Source organism: Phyllobates terribilis, unplaced genomic scaffold (genome assembly GCF_046119375.1).
Source record: "Phyllobates terribilis strain yellow unplaced genomic scaffold, ASM4611937v1 Scaffold_11__3_contigs__length_659146591, whole genome shotgun sequence".
NCBI lineage: Eukaryota > Metazoa > Chordata > Amphibia > Anura > Dendrobatidae > Phyllobates > Phyllobates terribilis.
Window position 1 is genome coordinate 465020222 of NW_027362771.1, and position 18277 is coordinate 465038498.

Here is an 18277-nt window from a genome sequence, read left to right on the forward strand (position 1 = left end):
GTCAGCCTATCAGCAGCGCACACACGGAGCGAAGTGCTTTTTTTTCACACAAGCAAGGGCATGTGTCATTAGCAGTGTATGTCACATGTCCTTGCCCTATAAGACCAAGCCATTTTCCCCGTCGCCACCATTTTCTCACTGCTGCAGCTGCGTTTTAGACGGCACCGCTGTTGCTGTGTGCGCTATACCTTGTTAATTTCAAGCCAATTTTCGCACAAATCTACAGATAGCTTGGGAGTAGGGAATAGTTGTGATTGCAGTCCTTTTAAGGACTAGGTTACAGCATTTCCTACGACTTTTATCAGGCAGGTCTGTGCTCTTAAATAGATAGATTGTGGGAGTAAAGACTAATTGTAATTGGAGTCCTTTTCAGGACTAGGTTACATCAGTTCCTATCAGTTTTTGCCAGGCAGGTCTGTGCCAGTGCTGTGCAAGTTTTTTTCACAGCATTTGGCTGAATCTAGCAAAGCTAATCCTTTTTGGCCTATTGCAGAGTGTGTTAGTCAGTGGAGTAGCCTATCTGTGTTGCAAGATATACCACCTGTGTATAGAATACCAATTTTTTTACTGCACCTAGTGAAGTAAAATCTTTTGGGCATAGCATCATTCTATTAGTCCATCTATACTGACCTCCATCAGGTTGCAAATTGAATATAATTTTTTTCTGCATCTAGCTCTGAAAAAATATTGGGCTTCTAGCTGTGTGTGGGACTTGTTGTATTAGTCCATCTATACTGACCTCCATCAGGTTGCAAACTGCATATATTTTTTTCTTCATCTACCTCTGAAAAAATATTGGGCTTCTAGCTGTGTGTGGGACTTGTTCTATTAATCCATCTATACAGACGTCCATCAGGTTGCAAACTGAATATATTTTTTTCTGCATCTACCTCTGAAAAAATATTGGGCTTCTAGCTGTGTGTGGGACTTGTTGTATTAGTCCATCTATACTGACCTCCATCAGGTTGCAAACTGAATATATTTTTTTTTGCATCTACCTCTGAAACAATATTGGGCTTCTAGCTGTGTGTGGGACTTGTTGTATTAGTCCATCTATACAGACCTCCATCAGGTTGCAAACTGAATATATTTTTTTCTGCATCTACCTCTGAAAAAATATTGGGCTTCAAGCTGTGTGTGCGACTTGTTGTATTAGTCCATCTATGCTGACCTCCATCAGGTTGCAAACTGAATATATTTTTTTCTGCATCTACCTCTGAAAAAATATTGGGCTTCTAGCTGTGTGTGGGACTTGTTCTATTAATCCATCTATACAGACCTCCATCAGGTTGCAAACTGAATATATTTTTTTCTGCATCTACCTCTGAAAAAATATTGGGCTTCTAGCTGTGTGTGGGACTTGTTCTATTAATCCATCTATACAGACCTCAATCAGGTTGCAAACTGAAAATATTTTTTTCTGCATCTACCTCTGAAAAAATATTGGGCTTCTAGCTGTGTGTGGGACTTGTTGTATTAGTCCATCTATACTGACCTCCATCAGGTTGCAAACTGAATATATTTTTTTCTGCATCTACCTCTGAAAAAATATTGGGCTTCTAGCTGTGTGTGGGACTTGTTCTATTAATCCATCTATACATACCTCCATCAGGTTGCAAACTGAATATATTTTTTTCTGCATCTACCTCTGAAAAAATATTGGGCTTCTAGCTGTGTGTGGGACTTGTTGTATTAGTCCATCTATACTGACCTCCATCAGGTTGCAAACTGAATATATTTTTTTCTGCATCTACCTCTGAAAAAATATTGGGCTTCTAGCTGTGTGTGGGACTTGTTCTATTAATCCATCTATACAGACCTCCATCAGGTTGCAAACTGAATATATTTTTTTCTGCATCTAGCTCTGAAAAAATATTTGGCCTTCTAGCAGTGTGTGGGACTTTCTCTATTAGTCCATCTATACTGACCTCCATCAGGTTGCAAATTGAATATAATTTTTTTCTGCATCTAACCCAGCCAATAGTTTTGGCCTAATACCACAGTTTGGCCACTCAGCTCTGCTCGGTTCCCATCCATTGTTTTTTTGTGCAAACAACTCCAGAGTTGTTAATTAGTTAACCACCAAAATGAGTGGAAAAAGGCCTGCTGCTGGTGGAAAGGGGAATAGGCTTGTTGAGAAGGGGAAAAAAGGTTGTGTCCGTGGGGTAGGTGTTAAAGCAACAGTAACATCTGCAGAAGAAAGACCATCTTCCAGCCAAACTAAAATGTCTACTTCTTTTAGCGGACAATGTGATAAGATCCCTTTCTTACGGCCACGCCAATCGCTACAAATTCCAGATGAGGCACAAAAACAGCAGGTGCTTCAACGGATATCAAGTGCTCCTTTAAGTGGGCTCTCCTCCACATCAACTTCAACATCACAAATACTCCAGTCCTCAAAGGTGTCACCCCAATCGCACTTGCTTCCTCACAGCTCCCAAATCTCCAGCTGCCCGTCTGAGTATGAGGTAGAACAGATGGTTGAGTCTGCAGAGCTGTTTACTCATACTATAGCCTGGGAATCAGAGGTCGACTCCAGCGCTTCTGTGAATCCAGACGAGGAAATGATCTGCACTGATGCCCAGAATCTTTATGAGTCGGATCCAGGACCAGACGCAGAAGGTTCTGACCATAATGTAGACCCTTATTCCCAAACTGTAACTCCTGTTGGTGGAGACAATGAGGAAGACGATGATAAGACTCAAATACCTGATTGGAGCGACATATTTAGTTTTTTGTCAGGGCAGGAACAGGTTGGCTCTGAGGACGACGGGTGTGATAACGCACAGGGTGATGATGATGAGGTTGGAGATCCCACTTACTGTCAACCCACAGTCAGCCAAGAGATGAGGTCAGCAGAGGAGGTGGAGGAAGATGCTAGTGACGACGAGGTCAGGTTGCGCCTTCCTGGACAGAGACGTAGTACTGGAAGCACGTCAACAACTGCATCCTCAAACACAACTCTGCCTCTCACCACAAGTCGTGGTGGCTCTTCAGGTCGCATGGGTGCTAAGCCTTGCATAGCCTGGGCATTTTTTCAGATCGATAAAGATGACCCAACTCGTGTTATCTGTAACATTTGTCAGCAAAAGCTAAGTAGAGGCCAAAAAATACATAGTTTGAGTACTTCATGCATGAACCGGCACATGGACATGAAGCATAAGTTGCAGTGGGAAGCTCAGTGTGCTACAATGCGGCCTAGCCGGCCGGGCCAACCACCGTCTGCCATATCTTGTGCATCCGCGGCCTCTTCATCCTCTGTGACTGGGGGGACAGCAGTCACACCTGTTTTGGGGCGCAGACCTGCCACCTCTTTACCCGCAACAGCCAGCGTGATTGGCAGGTCATCATTTTCTTTGGAGGTGGTAACACCAGCTGGTGTTGAGTGCTGTCCGACATCGATAGCACCACCTTTGGATCAAGGCAACCTAACATATCCGCCTGCATCTTCCTCACAGACCGGCAGTTTGCCGGGGACACCCTTATCAACCCCGTCTAAGCACAATAGCCAGCCCTCGGTCCCTCAGATGTGGACAAGTAAAAGACCATTTCCTCCTAGCCATGAGAAAGCTAAGAGGTTGAATTTCACCATCTGCAAGTTCTTGGCTACAGAAATGCTGCCTTTCCACCTGGTGGACACAGAGGATTTTCGAGACCTTATGTCCGTCGCAGTGCCCCAGTACCAGATGCCCAGTCGGCACTACTTCTCAAAGAAAGGTGTGCCTGCGCTCCACCAGCATGTCGCACACAACATCACCGCTTCTTTGAGAAACTCTGTGTGTGACAGGGTGCATTTCACCACAGACACTTGGACGAGTAGGCATGGACAGGGGCGTTACATGTCGCTGACTGGGCACTGGGTAACTATGGTGACAGCAGGACAAGGGGCTGCTGTCCAAGTCTTGCCGTCCCCACGAGTTGTGCGTCAATCCTCTTTATGTCAAAGTTCCTCCACTGCTTCTGCCTCCTCAACCTCCTCTCGGTCTTCCACCTGCACCCAAAGCCTGTCTGGTCATGCCACAAGCTTTCTAACTGCGCAGAAGGGATCCTGCACAACTCCTTACTATGCTGGCAGTAGGGCTCAACGTCATCAGGCGGTTTTTACATTGAAATGTCTGGGAAATGTGAGTCACACAGCTGAGGAGTTGTGGTCAGCTCTGGAGAACCAATTTCATGAATGGTTGTCTCCACTGGACCTGAAACCAGGGAAGGCCGTGTGCGACAATGCTGCAAACCTGGGTGCGGCCCTTCGCCGGGGCAATGTCACACACATGCCTTGTATGGCTCACGTGTTGAACCTGCTTGTCCAGCAATTTTTAGCCCACTATCCCAGACTAGATGGCCTTCTGCAGAGGGCACGGTCGCTGTGTGCTCACTTTCGCCGTTCGCATCCCACAGCTCAGCGACTTACATCTCTACAGAAGTCGTTGGGCCTGCCACTTCACCGGCTAAAATGCGATGTGCCTACCCAGTGGAATTCAACTCTGCACATGTTGCAGCGACTGTGGCAGCACCTACAAGCCCTGGTGCAATACGTTCTGATGTATAGCCTGGGCCAACGAGATCCAGAGGTGGGGCAAATCACGCTGGAGGAGTGGTCTCAGATCAGGGACCTATGCACCCTTCTGCACAGTTTTGAAATGGCGACGAAGATGTTTAGTGCTGATGATGCCATTATCAGCATGACTATTCCGGTGATTTACATGCTGGAGCACATGTTAAACAGAATTCGGAGTCAGGTGGTGGCACAAGAGGAGGTGGAGGAAGTAGAGGAGGAGGAGTTGTATGCGGAAGGGCTAACATCTGCAAGGTCCAGACGGTCGGCAGCACCAAGGCAGCAGGCATGTGAGGGTGGGGGAGATGGTTTTACCAGGGCGCATGGTAGCAGCCAAACTAGTGAGGAAGGTGCAGGAGCCCAGGAAGAAATGGAGGACGAACTGATGGAAGACTCATCAGATGAGGGAGACCTTGATCACATTTCTGTTGTGCGAGGTTGGGGGGAGAGGACAGAGGAAGGAAGCATGATTGTTACCTCACCACCAACACAACAGGGACTTGGTGCTCCTGGATGCGCAACACACATGAGTGCCTTCTTGCTGCACTACCTGCAACATGACCCTCGAATTGTGAGAATTAGAAATAATCCTGACTACTGGGTTGCCACACTGTTAGATCCCCGGTACAAAAGTAAATTTGCAGAAATTATTCCTGCCATAGAAAGGGATGCACGCATGCAGGAGTATCAGCAGAGACTGTTGCAGAATCTTACATGTGCTTTTCCACAAAACACCAGTGGAGCACGTAGTGAATCTCACAGTTCCAACTTGCCAACCGTGGGACTGTCAAGTGTTCAGCACTCAAACCGTAACAGAACCACAGTATCTGCTGGTAACATCAATTTTGCGGAATCATTTCACCACTTTTTTAGCCCATCCTTTGCAAGGCCACAGGAGACAAGAAGTCTGACACATAGTCAACACCTAGAGACGATGGTACAGGAGTATCTCCAAGTAAACATTGAAGCCACGACTGTGTCACTGGACCCTTGCTCTTTTTGGGCTTCCAATCTGGATAAATGGCCGGAGCTAGCCACTTACGCCTTGGAGATCTTGTCATGCCCCGCAGCCAGCGTTCTGTCTGAACGTGTGTTCAGCGCTGCTGGTGGTGTGCTGACAGATAAGCGCACGCGGCTCTCTACTGATAATGTAGACAGACTCACGTTCATAAAGATGAACAAATCATGGATCCGAAACGACTTTTCTACCCCTGTGTCATCCTGGGGAGAGTAAAAGTTTGATGATTGGTTAAAATCACCCTACCAACCATTTTAAGCTTTCAACTTACTAATCATGTTTATCTGTATCTTGGCTGGAAAATAATTTGGGCTTTGTAGCAGTGTGCAGCACTGATTCTATTACGCCATCTATAATAAGCTCCACCAGATTTAAAATTACTAATCATGTTTATCTGTATCTTGACTGGAAAATAATTTGGTCTTTGTAGCAGTGTGCAGCACTGATCCTATTAGGCCATCTATACTAAAGCTTCACCAGATTTAAAATTAATAATAATTTTTAGCTGCATCTAGCCCGGAAAATAATTTTGGGGCTCCGAGATGCGCAAGACACATAAGTGCCTTCTTGCTGCACTACCTGCAGCATGACCCTCATATTGTCAGAATTGGAAGTAATCATGACTACTGGGTTGCCACACTCTTAGATCCTCCAAACTTTTCGATCAACCTTTTCATTTTAATAAAGACCAAAAAAATGGTCATTTTTGAAATTATAAGCATTAGCAGGTTGTTAGAAACTGAAATCAAACAGTTTTCAACTCAAAACTTTATTCTAGGTGATGTTACATTTTCACATAGGACCCCTTGTTCGAAAGGAGCTTCTGAACTCTCTCGTCCATTGAATTTGTCAGGTTTTGGATGGTTTCTGGATCAAAATTGTTTTGCATGAGGAGAAGAATACCCTCCCAGAGCTGTTGCTTAGATGTGAACTGCCTCCCGCCATCATAGACACTCCTTTTAATGATGCTCCAAAGGTTCTGAATGGGGTAGAGGTCAGGGGAGCATGGGGGTCACACCATAAGTTTGTCCCCTTTTATGCCCATATCAGCCAGAGATGCAGATGTTTTATGTGCAGCATGAGATGGTGCATTATCATGCAGAAAAATGATCTTGCTGTGAAATACACGGTTCTTCTTCTTGAACCATGGCAGGAAGTGCTGTTTGAGAAAATCCACATACATTATGGAGTTCATCTTTAGCGCCTTCAGGGATCCTAAAGGGGCCGACAATCTCTCTCCCCATGATTCCAGCCCAAAACATTACTCCACCTCCTCCTTGTTGGCGCTGTAGCCGTGTTTGCGTGGGGTGTCCATCAACCAGCCATCCTCCACTCCATCCATCTGGACCATCGAGCGCTGCACGGCACTCATCCGTGAACAAAACAGTTTTGAAATCAGTCTTCATGTAATGTTTGGCCCACTGGAGCCGTTTCTGCTTGTGTGAAGTGGATAGAGGAGGTCGACAGGATGGCGTATGCACAGCTGCAAACCTCTGAAGGACCCTGCATCTTGTTGTTCGGGGGACGTTGGAGGCACAAGCAGCTTCAAAAACTTGTCTGCTGCTATGACAAGGCTTTTTTGCCGCTGCTCTTTCAACCTGACATAATTGCCTGTAGGAAAGAGTCCTCAATTTGCCCTTATCAGCACGCACACGTGTGTACTGTGAATCAGCTACATACTTATTGATTGCCAAGACACTTAGTCCTGATCATCGCACAATGTTGATTGTAGTCATGCCTTGACCTAAACACTCCACAATTTGTTGCTTCTCAGCAGCCGACACATCCTTTTTCTTTCCCATTTTGGCAGAAAATGTAGGCTGCTTAATAATGTGAGACAGCCTTCTTAAGTAGTCTTGCGTTTCATTGGACACACCTGCCAAACTAATTAGCACAGGTGTCTGCAATTGCTTACAGTGATATAAGAGCCCTGACACACATCACCATCTGTAACGGGTCTGGGAGGCGGAACCTCTGGGCTACTATACAAGGGAGCGGTCCTTGTAAGGGAGCGGGTGGCGACCAGGCAGGCAGTCACAGCAGGTGACCGGGACAGTCTCTGGGTGTACGGGCAGGAGGTCACGGCAAGTGATCAGGGCAGTCTCTGGAAGAACGGGCTGGAGGTCACGGCAAGTGACCGGGGCAGTCTCTGGAAGAACGGGCTGGAGGTCACGGCAAGTGACCGGGGCAGTCTCTGGAAGAACGGGCTGGAGGTCACGGCAAGTGACCGGGCACTCTCTAGGTAAAGGGTATGTACGACCTGTGATGGCTGAACCTCCAGGTAGGCTAGCAAGGCAGATGGAGGATGTGTGCTCCCAGGTGAGCAAGCGAGAGTCTCTGGAATAGCAGGTGGTCACAGCACGTGACGGCGGAGCCTCCAGGTAGGCAAGCAGGCAGGTAGCGGAGAAGCGCTCCCAGGAGAGCGGGCAAGAGTCTCTGGAATAGCTGGTGGTCCCAGCACGTGACAGCGGAACCCCCGGGCAGGCAAGCAGGCAGGTAGCGGAGAAGCGCTCCCAGGTGAGCGGGCAAGAGTCTGGAATAGCTGGTGGTCACAGCACGTGACAGCGGAGCCTCCGGGCAGGCAAGCAGGCAGGTAGCGGAGAAGCGCTCCCAGGTGAGCGGGCAAGAGTCTGGAATAGCTGGTGGTCACAGCACGTGACAGCGGAGCCTCCGGGCAGGCAAGCAGGCAGGTAGCGGAGAAGCGCTCCCAGGTGAGCGGGCAAGCTGGTCCATAGACAGACTGACCGGAGTTGTAAGGCAGACCGTCGGACCTCAGGCAAGCAGGCAGGTAGCTGATGTGCGCTCCCAGGTGAGCGGGCAAGTTGGTCCTTAGACAGACTGACCGGAGTTGTAAGGCAGACCGTCGGACCTCAGGCAGGCAGGCAGGTAACAGGAAATCAGGCAGGATTAGGACAGCAAGCTGGCAGGAATCTGGCAGGTAACTGGCAGGTAACTGGCAACGGGACCTGAGGGCTGAAGCAGAGTAGAACGGTGCAACAACATTGCTCGGGCACCTCCATTTTGGAGGAGGTGCCTTATATATGGTAAAGTCCTCCGGCCATTGGCCGGGGACTCCTTAGGACGGCGCGCGCGGCCCCTTTAAGAGGGAGGGAGGGCGCGCGCGCGCGCCCTAAGCACAGTGGCCGGGAAGGAGCGCGCGCTGCCAGCAGAGCGGGAGAGGGACGCCGGGCACGGAGCAGAGCGGTGAGTGGAGCAGCGTCCCTGCCTAGCAGAGGGCAGGGACGCCGGCACTACAGTACCCCCCCCTTTAGGCCCCCCCTTTTTTAGGCCAGATAGAAATTTAGCTAGGATGAGAGGGGCATGGATGTTCTCCCGGGGCTCCCACGTTCTCTCCTCAGGACCAAACCCCTTTCAATCTACCAGAAAAAAGGTCTTTCCTCTTACCCTTTTGGTGGCAAGAATGTTCTCTACCTCAAACTCATCCTCAGCAGAAACCGGAGCAGGAGGCGTACCTGTAGACTTGGAAAAAGAGTTAAGCACCACGGGTTTGAGGAGAGATACATGGAAGGAGTTAGGGATCCGTAAGTTGGCCGGGAGTTTCAATTTATAGGCCACCGGGTTGATCTGACTGATGACCTCCAGAGGACCGATGAACCGAGGCCCTAACTTGTAAGAAGGTATCTTGAGTCAAACATATTTAGATGAGAGCCAGACTTTATCTCCTGGACGAAATTGTGGAGGATCCAGACGTTTTTTGTCAGCGTGTCTTTTCATACGCTCGGATGACAGAAGGAGTGCGGACCGGGTACTCTCCCATATGGAGGAAAATTTGCTAACGAGAGATTCCGCAGCCGGGTTGTCCACAGAGGTGGAGACAGGAAAAGGAATCCGAGGATGCTGACCAAAGACTACAAAAAACGGGATTTGGAGGAGGATTCGCTCTCGTGATTATTATAAGAGAACTCGGCCCATGGTAGGAGATCCACCCAGTCAGAATGGTGGGCATTAACGAAGTGCCGGAGGTAACTGGTCAGGTTCTGATTGATCCGCTCCACTTGACCATTGGACTGTGGGTGGTAAGCGGAAGAGAAGTCCAGGGTGACGTCTAGTAGTTTACAAGTGGCTCTCCAGAAACGTGAGGTGAACTGTACCCCACGATCCGACACGATGTGGAGGGGCAGGCCATGAAGACGGAAGATGTGGCGGATAAAGTCTTTAGCCAGCTCGGGTGCAGACGGAAGGCCTGGCAGGGGAATAAAGTGAGCCATCTTGGAAAAGCGGTCAGCGACCACCCAAATGACCGTACAACCGGCAGAGACGGGGAGATCAGTTATAAAGTCCATTGCTATATGCTGCCAGGGGGCAGCAGGTACAGGAAGCGGAAGGAGGCGTCCGGCTGGCAGATGTCTCGGGACTTTGTTGCGGGCGCAGGACACACAGGCAGAAACAAAGTCTATTATGTCCTTGTGCAGGGTAGGCCACCAATAGTGCAGGGCAATAAGCTGGAGGGTCTTTTTCTGACCGGCGTGGCCAGCTAGTTTAGATGAATGGCCCCAGTGTAGGATCTTCTCCCGATCAGGTACTGAAACAAACGTCTTACCGGGAGGGAGACGATTTAGACTCACGGGAGCCACCTGCATTACTCTGGCGGGATCGATGATATGTTTAGGTTCTTCCTCGAGATCGAACACCAGAAAGGATCGGGACAAGGCGTCTGCTTTGACGTTTTTGTCAGCCGGGCGAAAATGAAGAACAAAATCAAAGCGAGCAAAAAACAAGGACCACCGGGCTTGGCGCGGGTTAAGTCTCTGGGCATGCTGGAGGTAAGCCAAGTTCTTGTGGTCAGTGTAAATTATTACCGGATGAAGAGCCCCCTCGAGTAGGTAACGCCACTCCTCCAACGCCAGCTTGATGGCCAATAACTCTCGGTCTCCTATGGAATAGTTGCGCTCAGAAGAGGAGAAGAGTTTGGAGAAGAAGCCACAAGTTACCATTCTCCCGGAAGATGATTTTTGAGTAAGTACCGCTCCGGCTCCAGAGGAGGAGGCGTCAACTTCCAGGAAGAACTGCTTGTTGCCGTCCGGGCGATGCAGCACCGGGGCGGAAGAGAAGGCCTGTTTTAGGGAAAGAAAGGCCTCCTCTGCTTCGGGCGGCCACTCTTTGGGATTAGTACCCTTACGGGTGAGCGCGGAAATTGGGGCAGTCCGGGAAGAGAAGTGCGGGATGAAGAGGCGGTAATAGTTGGCGAAGCCCAGGAACTGTTGAATAGCCTTCAACCCCTCTGGTCGGGGCCATTTCTCGATGGCAGACAGTTTCTCAGGATCCATTTGTAGGCCGGTCTGAGAGATAATGTAGCCCAGAAACGGAAGCGAGGTCTGCTCAAAGAGGCACTTCTCATATTTAGCGTAGAGATGGTTCTGCCTGAGCCTGAGCAGGACCTGACGAACATCCCTCCGGTGAGTCTGGAGATCCGGAGAGAAGACCAAGATGTCGTCCAGGTACACCACTACGCAGGAGTAGAGAAGGTCCCGGAAGATGTCATTGACCAACTCTTGAAAGACGGCAGGAGCGTTACAGAGGCCAAAGGGCATTACCAGATATTCATAGTGGCCGTCCCGGGTGTTGAATGCCGTCTTCCATTCATCCCCCTGACGGATACGAACCAGGTTGTACGCCCCACGGAGGTCCAGTTTGGTGAAGATTCTAGCCCCCCTCAGACGATCAAATAACTCCGGAATGAGCGGAAGGGGGTACTTATTCTTCACCGTGATCTGGTTAAGGCCTCTATAGTCTATACAGGGACGGAGAGAGCCGTCCTTCTTTTTGACGAAAAAGAAGCCTGCTCCCGCCGGGGAGGTAGATTTCCGGATGAATCCCCTGGCCAGATTCTCCTCAATATATTCGGACATCGACCGGGTCTCAGCAGCGGATAATGGATAAATACGCCCACGGGGAGGAGAAGTACCAGGTAACAGGTCGATAGGGCAGTCGTATGGTCTATGAGGGGGTAGTGTCTCTGCCTCCTTTTTATTAAAGACATCAGCATAAGACCAATAAGGAATCGGAAGTCCAGGTGGATTAGCTGGGGTAGGAGAAGGACGGACGGGATGAACGGGAACCAGACAGGTCTTATGGCAGCCCTGTCCCCAGCGAAGGACTTCTCCGGTCTGCCAGTCAAGAACGGGTGCATGTTTCTGGAGCCAAGGTAGGCCTAGCAAGAGGGCGTGAGAGAGTCCAGGCAGAACATGGAAGGAGATACTTTCAGAATGCAGCATTCCCACCTGCAGAGTAATGGATTCGGTGATGAGTTGGATGGGGCGTGGTAAGAGCCCCCCATCCACGGCAGCAACAGACAAGGGTACAGCCAGAGGTTTGGTGGGGATGCGGTATTTCTCTACCAGGGACTGTGAAATAAGATTCCCGGCTGCTCCAGAGTCCAGTTGGGCTAGTTCGAAATAACGGTTCTCCCCGTAGACGATTGAAACTGACAACAGCAGGGATGGAGAGGATTTATTCTTGTCTAGGTGGACCTCTCTGAGCGAACCTAGACACAGGCGTTTCCCGACATCTCCGGGCAGGCACGGATCCGGTGCTCCTTACTGCCACAGTAGAAGCAGGTCCCCTCGGCACGGCGTAAGTCCTGACGGGTCTTGACCATCTTGGTCTGGTCGACCTGCATAGGCTCAGGAGGGTGTACCTGGTTAGAGACAGAAGGAGTGACGGGTTTCTGAAAAGTAGGAGCTAGACGTGGTAACCTCCTCTCACGGGTGACCTCTCTGGCACGCTCCTGGAACCGTAGGTCAATCCAGGTGGCAAGAGTTATTAAGTCATCGAGAGTGGTAGGAATGTCCCGACCGGCAAGTTCATCTTTAATACGGCCGGACAGACCCTCCCAGAAGACGGAAACCAGAGCGTCGTTATCCCAGGCCAGCTCCGAGGCAAGGGTACGGAACCGTATGGCATATTGGCCCACGGTGAGACTTTCCTGACGGAGGCGTAGCAACGATGATGCGGATGAGGTCTTCCGTCCGGGTTCGTCGAAGACTTTCCGGAAAGCCGTGAGAAAAGCAGGCAAGTTGGACACCAGGGGGTCTCCTCTCTCCCATAGAGGATTTAGCCAGGCCAGGGCCTCCCCGGTGAGATGGGACATGATGAATGCAATTTTGGCTCGGTCGGAGTTAAACTGGTGGGACAATAGTTCAAAGTGCAGGGTGCACTGATTTATGAAGCCCCGAGCCTGGGCTGAGTCGCCTCCGAAGCGAGGAGGTGCAGAAAGCTGAGGTCCGGGGTAGGATATCATGGTGTTAGTGGACAGCGGAGCTGCCGGATTGCGAGACATGGCACTGGCGGAGGTTGTTGGTGGAACAGTCAGAGTGTCCAGGCGAGTATTGACATTCCGCAGGTGACCCAGGATGGACTCCTGTTGGGACCTTTGACGGGACAGTTCATGACACAGGTCCGAGAGCGAGGGAGCTTGGGTGCCACCGGGTTCCATGGCCCGAGCAAACTGTAACGGGTCTGGGAGGCGGAACCTCTGGGCTACTATACAAGGGAGCGGTCCTTGTAAGGGAGCGGGTGGCGACCAGGCAGGCAGTCACAGCAGGTGACCGGGACAGTCTCTGGGTGTACGGGCAGGAGGTCACGGCATGTGATCAGGGCAGTCTCTGGAAGAGCGGGCTGGAGGTCACGGCAAGTGACCGGGGCAGTCTCTGGAAGAACGGGCTGGAGGTCACGGCAAGTGACCGGGGCAGTCTCTGGAAGAACGGGCTGGAGGTCACGGCAAGTGACCGGGGCAGTCTCTAGGTAAAGGGTAGGTACGACCTGTGATGGCTGAACCTCCAGGTAGGCTAGCAAGGCAGATGGAGGATGTGTGCTCCCAGGTGAGCAAGCGAGAGTCTCTGGAATAGCAGGTGGTCACAGCACGTGACGGCGAAGCCTCCAGGTAGGCAAGCAGGCAGGTAGCGGAGAAGCGCTCCCAGGTGAGCGGGCAAGAGTCTCTGGAATAGCTGGTGGTCCCAGCACGTGACAGCGGAACCCCCGGGCAGGCAAGCAGGCAGGTAGCGGAGAAGCGCTCCCAGGTGAGCGGGCAAGAGTCTGGAATAGCTGGTGGTCACAGCACGTGACAGCGGAGCCTCCGGGCAGGCAAGCAGGCAGGTAGCGGAGAAGCGCTCCCAGGTGAGCGGGCAAGAGTCTGGAATAGCTGGTGGTCACAGCACGTGACAGCGGAGCCTCCGGGCAGGCAAGCAGGCAGGTAGCGGAGAAGCGCTCCCAGGTGAGCGGGCAAGCTGGTCCATAGACAGACTGACCGGAGTTGTAAGGCAGACCGTCGGACCTCAGGCAAGCAGGCAGGTAGCTGATGTGCGCTCCCAGGTGAGCGGGCAAGTTGGTCCTTAGACAGACTGACCGGAGTTGTAAGGCAGACCGTCGGACCTCAGGCAGGCAGGCAGGTAACAGGAAATCAGGCAGGATTAGGACAGCAAGCTGGCAGGAATCTGGCAGGTAACTGGCAGGTAACTGGCAACGGGACCTGAGGGCTGAAGCAGAGTAGAACGGTGCAACAACATTGCTCGGGCACCTCCATTTTGGAGGAGGTGCCTTATATATGGTAAAGTCCTCCGGCCATTGGCCGGGGACTCCTTAGGACGGCGCGCGCGGCCCCTTTAAGAGGGAGGGAGGGCGCGCGCGCGCGCCCTAAGCACAGTGGCCGGGAAGGAGCGCGCGCTGCCAGCAGAGCGGGAGAGGGACGCCGGGCACGGAGCAGAGCGGTGAGGGGAGCAGCGTCCCTGCCTAGCAGAAGGCAGGGATGCCGGCACTACACCATCAATGAGTTTAACTGACAAGCAAACAAATTCTTCCCTTATCACTCCTAAACACTTTTTGCATAATAATTTGGAACACAGTGTACATGTGCTTTTCCACAAAACACCAGTGGTTCACGTAGTGAATCTTACAGTTCTAACTTGCCAACCGTGGTCTGTATGGAGTTGTTCAATAAAGGGCCCAAAATTAAGATAACATAGATGGGAGAGGTCTCTATGAATAGGAATTCCTAAGTATTTGATACCCTGTGAGGGCCAGGCAAAGGGAAAGTTGGACTGGATGGAATCCTATATGGATTTGGGGAGGGAGACATCGAGGGCCTCAGACTTCGCTGCATTGATTTTAAAATTTGACCATGTAACAAAGTGATCTATTTCAGCCATAACAGCATGGATGGATATATGTGATTGAGTGATATATACTAGGACATCATCAGCAAATAGAGAGCACTTGTACTCGGTGCCTCCCACCTCAATCCACCTAATATTGGGGTTATGGCGAATTGATGAGAGCAGGTGCTCCGTCACTAGGATGTATAAGAGAGGGGAAAGAGAACATCCCTGCCTTGTCCCATTGGTGATTGTGAAAGGTGATGAAAATGTTCTGACGCGCCCCCTGGGCCTTGGGACACCCAGAGCCGGACCCTTTTTGGTGGATGCTGGTGGTTGTAGTCTCCGTGGCGGCAACCCGGTTCCGTGGCTCAGGGCGGTCAAACCAGTGGCGGAACTATTTATGTGGTTTTGATGTTTAAATGTCCGACTACGCCACCCGTGGATTGCAGTCAGGGTGAACCGCCGCTCCAGGGCAGACCGCTGAGGCTGGTGTTGTGGGTGCAGCAGAGCGTAGCATAACTCCCCACGGGAGGAGTATAGCCTCAGTGCAGTGTATGCGGAGGATGGGGGTGATGGTGCAGGGCAGCAGCAGTAATGACACGGAGTCAGTGATGCAGTCCAGGGCCTTTACTCACAGTTCTTATTATCCAGACCACGTCTGCAGGTAACGGCTGCCCACGTCGTACTGTGCTCACCAGGTGAGGGGCTCAGACAACTCCCAGATAACTTTGGAGTGCTTCACAGGACCCCCTTTGTGTGTCCTTTGTCTGGCCTTTCTTACCAACCCTTCTGTCCAGCTGCCTCGGGCCTCCTCTTGGTAAACTTGGCGCCAGTTTCCCTGACCCTATGTGGTGCCTTCCTAGCGGGTGTAGCGAGGGGCTGCGCCACATAAAATGTCACAGCCTCCTGTTTCTAGCTGAGGGTCGTTTCCTGCCTCCACTAGTTTCGGGGACCGGTCTCCCCCTTTGGCCTGACCCCTCCACGCAGGTGGATTCGGGCGTGCGGTGGCGACTCACCCCTGAGATCCCTTCGTTCCTCGTTCCTGGAGCCTTCTCCGCTCCTCTTCCTTCCTTCTCCCTCTTCCAGGCCTGGGCCTCTGTTACTAGGCCCGCCTCCGGAGCAGAGCTCATGCAGAGCCCCTGATCCCTGCCACTTCTGCTCAAACTTCTCTGCACTGAACTAAGATGGTGCCCACCTTTTATACTCCCTTCTCAATGCACCCAGGAACTGCTTCCTCCCTGCTCCTGCACTACAGGGTTCCCCTTCCTCAGTGTTCCCTCCCCCCACTCCAGCCAGGGACAGGGACTGTCGTGCCCATCTCAGGGGCATATTGGTCGCCCTGCCCCACGGCAATGTGGTGTAATGCATGCAGGTGTCGGGTCCTGATCCACACTACATCCTTACCTGAGAGTGAGATATCACACCTCTGGGTGAGGTGCAATACCTCTGTAGCAACCGAGCCCTCAGGGTGCTACAGTTCCATTTATCTTCAGCCTAGGTGACGTATTGCGATACAGGGCCTTGATTTTGGCTATAAAAGGGTCCCCTAGACCCCTACCCCAAGCTTTTTAAGAGAATCATATATGGCGTGCCAGGAGACTCTATGGAATGCTTTCTCAGCATCCAACGAGAGTATCTAATTACAAATTTTTAACTGCATCTAGCCCAGGAAATACTTTGTGCCTAGTAGCAGGGTCTGCTAGTCAGCGGATTATCCCGGCTGTTAAGCAAGCTACACCACCTGTAGTTTGGACACTTCATTTTTTCAAAGGAAATGCGTCGGGACCACGGGATACTCAGTGAAGAGCATCAGGAGGCACCCCAAAGCATAGGGGCTCGGACTGGCAGTAGGATGCCTTGCGGTGGACAGCCGAGCTCGATCCTTATAAAAGCTTTTTAACTGCAGCAGCTTTAGTGGACGCTACTGGAGCTGGAATTACGCGGCTGCTGGCATTAGACTTGCCCTCCAATAGATCCTTGTAAATGGATTTAAATTGTATTTATTCAAATTAGAGAGACAATTTAAATTAAAAAGCTTAGAGCTGCCTCCACCACAGGGGGGCTCGCTCGACCCACCAGCGGACAGGCACCAGTATTGGGAGAGGGGGGCTGTCCGTCAGGGTTCACCGCGGCTCTGGCACAAACCCGGCGACACGGAGGTGGCACGGGCAGGAGCGGACTGAACGTGTCGGCTTCTCACTTTTTGGATTTTAGAAGGGCGTGACATGCCTATAACTGTGTCTCCCCCTCCTTTTACTCCTCCACCTCTTTTCTTTTCGCATGACTATATGTACTTGTCACTTTTCCATGTGTTAGTTGTGTCTTCTGAGCAGTTTGTCAGCTTTTGGACACCTTTGAAGGTGTTTTCTATGTGTTTCTATGTGTTTTTGTTTGCCTGCCATTAGTTTTAACGGTGTTCGAAGGTGTTCGACAAACAGTTCGACGAACAGTTCGGCGAACACACGGGTGTTCGACGAACCGAACCGAACTCGAACACTACGGGGGTGTCTCAACACTATTCATAATGAGTTTTTAATGTATTATTTAGCGAGCATCACAATAAAGAATATTAGTTCTTAAAGGGAAAGTGTCAACAAGAACTGACAGTATAAACTAAAAACATACCCTTGTAGGGAATATAGCCCCTACAAAAATTTCACCTTTAGTGTTTTAATCGTTTTCTCAATTTTTCAGAACCTGAAGTTTAATAAAAAAAAATAATTAGGATTCTTGTTGCTCCCCTAGCGTGATAAAGAGGCTCAGTGAACTGTTCTGCAAACTGGTTCTACATGTCCCACCTCCCTTACTAATGATCAACCATGCTGGCTTGCATGAGTTTTCTCTTCAAACAGTGCTCACACTAGGCAAGCCGTGTTGTCAATCACTAGTGATGGAATTGGAGGCATGTGAAACCAATGTGCGAGATGGTGCACTGAGCATCTTGGCTACAATAAGGATAAACTGTACCCTAATTAGCATATTTGATTAAAGGGAACCTGTGATATAAGATAACACTATTTATCTGCAGATAAATAGCATTAGGAAGGTGCCCGGCCAACGTAATGAAATTGTGGCTAGAAGTAGAAAATGAACTTTGCTTCTTCTAGGAGTCGCCAACTTTCAGTCATACAGGCATGCCACCATAGTTAACATCACCGCTCAGTACACTGACAGCTATCTCTACAATACTTCAGTACAGAGCTGGCTGTCAATCAAATTCCCAGGGCGTGCTTCCAGCCGCCACTCAAAGTGCTGTGAGAGCTGTCTATAGCCACACCAGCATGCCTGTAAGACTGAACGCTGTTGACTCTTTGGAGGAATAAAGTTCATTTTCTCCCTGGAGCCACACTTTCATTTTGGCGGCCGGCCCCCTTCCGAATGCTAATAACCTGTAGATTAACCCTATATCTGCAGGTTAATAGTGTAGCATCGGCGTCTCTGCCCCGTTCTAGGCAGAGACGCCGTCCCTCTCACCTCTCCGCTCGTGGCGCGGCGTCCTCCAGCGCTGCTCTCCCCGCTGCTTCCGGCGCGCGCTCCTTCCCCGGCAGTGTGCTTAGGGCGCGCGCGCGCGCGCTCCCCCTCTCTTAAAGG